This window comes from Bubalus kerabau, chromosome 2 (genome assembly GCF_029407905.1).
Source record: "Bubalus kerabau isolate K-KA32 ecotype Philippines breed swamp buffalo chromosome 2, PCC_UOA_SB_1v2, whole genome shotgun sequence".
In the NCBI taxonomy this organism is placed as follows: domain Eukaryota; kingdom Metazoa; phylum Chordata; class Mammalia; order Artiodactyla; family Bovidae; genus Bubalus; species Bubalus kerabau.
The window spans coordinates 39,312,499-39,314,925 of NC_073625.1; positions in this window are offsets into that span (position 1 = coordinate 39,312,499).

Genomic DNA, 2,427 nt, shown 5'->3' on the forward strand with positions numbered 1-2,427 from the left:
CTCTCAAGAGATGTAGAAAGATCATTTGGTCACATTCAACACCCTGGTCAGGCAGGCCCTGCACCCAGCCCCTGCAGGGCCTTCCTTCTGCCCTAAATCAAATCAGCAATAGGTCAAGATCCATTTCATATGTATATGTAATTACATGCTGTTTAATGTAATATGCTAGTAGTTTATTAAGATCTTTTGTTTTTATGCTCATCAGGAAATTTTTGATTTTGTTATTATGTATTCTTTGATTGTGTTATCATGGAATGCTACACTTAGTTGCTCAGTCGTGTGTAACTCTTTTGGACCCCATGGACTGCAGTCCGCCAGGCTCCTCTGTCCATGGGGATTCTCCAGGCAAGCATCCTGGAGTGGGTTGTCGTGCCCTCCTCCAGAGGATCTTCCCAACCCAGGGATGGAAGCCAGGTCTCCTGCACTGCAGGCAGATTCTTTACAGACTGAGCCACTAGGGAAGCCCTATTATGTCATCGTGGTATGAAAAACTAGTTGGAATCAGTTGCTGCCTTGCTTTTGAATGATAATTTTGGTAGGATTGATATACTGTCTCCCACAAATTTTATAACATTTACTAATGAAAAAGTTTGAATTTTAATAAAGTTTTACCATAGAAAACATTTTGTGTGTGGTTTTTATCTTGACGATCATCTTAATACTATTTTGACTCAAGATAGATCTTGTAATGGAGGGGAAAGAGGAACATGGGAGGACTTTATGAAAAACACAGAATCAGGGCCTCCCGGATCCCCGGGGCCACTTATGCACCTTAACAATGCCCCCGTGTCAGTCCCCTGCTTGGAGAATGTGGTCAGCCACAGGAAGCCCCAGAATCAGCTCAGCCCTCATCCTCAGGTGCCCTTCGCCAGCTCTTCCTCCAGAACCCTGGGAGTCCAGAATGCAGGGGGCTGTCAGAGGGATCTCAGCGGGGGGCTACAGGCAAGTGTCAGGGACTGTTGTTCCTGGACCAACAGGGGCTAGCAGAGGCCACCACGAGTGGTTCGAGAACTCCCGGACCAACCAGGCACTTATCTACCCTTGCTCAGGCTGAGGGTCATCACCCCCTTGTCTCTCAGTGAAGTGAGCGAAAGTCACTCAGCTGTGTCCAACTCTTTGCGACCCCATGGACTGTATAGTCCGTGGACTTCTCCAGGCCAGAATATTGGAGTGGGTAGCCTTTCCCATCTCCAGAGGATCTTCCCAACCCAGGGATTGAACCCAGATCTCTGGCATTGCAAGCAGCACTTTACCCGCTGAGTCACAAGGGATGTACTGAGGCATGGATAATGTAGTTTTTAAGTACTTCTTTTTCTAGGGTATCTTTGGGTTACAATACTATATGTTTTATTTGTATAAAAATAGATTTCAACACTGGCATGCCATAAAACTGACCAGCACCAAAAACCGGGTTTTTCTTTTATCACCCTGTGGGCCTCTTTTACTGCCACCCTCGGACCCCCGCTGCTCTGTTCTGTGAATGTGTGTTTATTCTTGTGTCATTTGCTGTCTCTTTAATTTTTTGTGCTTATTCCCTCCTTTACTTAGTATTTAGTGTTCCATATATGAGTGAATTTATAAGGTATTTCTCTTTTTGGAAAGTGTCTGCAAGATGTTAGATCAAAGGTGATACTTAACCTTGATTGGATTAATACAACCTCATCAAGGTCAGGTGATGTGGGAGAGACTCAAAAGCAGCAGGAGGGGAAATGACCCCACTGACCCTCCTTAGCCACCTTCAAAGGTGCACAGAGTGTACAGCATGTACATTCTGAGCATTTACTGACAGGTAAGAAGTATGCGACTGGGATTAAGGCTGATTTAAATTTGGTGGTGTGTGTCCATTGGAAAATGGGACAGTAGACAAAAGAGGTACCGATGTGGTCTAGGCGATGGGGTATGGATACTTTAATGTTTGCATTTCATGATTTTTGTAGGGTGATTTTCTTGAAGAGATCTCTAGTCTTTCCCATTCTGTTGTTTTCCTCTCTTTCTTTGCATTGATCACTGAGGAAGGCTTTCTTATCTCTCCTTGCTCTTCTTTGGAACTCGGCATTCAAATGGGAATATCTTTGCTTTTCACTTTTCTTCTTTTCACAGCTATTTGTAAGGCCTCCTCAGAGAGCTGTTTTGCTTTTTTGCATTTCTTTTCCATGGAGATGGTCTTGATCCCTGCCTTCTGTACAATGTCATGAACCTCCATCTATAGTTCATCAAGCACTCTGCAATATTGCTCTTTACAGCATCGGACCTTGCTTCTATCATCAGTCACATCCACAACTGGGTATTATTTTTGCTTTGGCTCCATCCCTTCATTCTTTCTGGAATTATTTCTCCACTTATCTCCAGTAGCATATTGGGCACCTACCGACCTGGGGAGTTCCTTTTTCAGTATCCTATCATTTTGCCTTTTCATACTGTGCATGG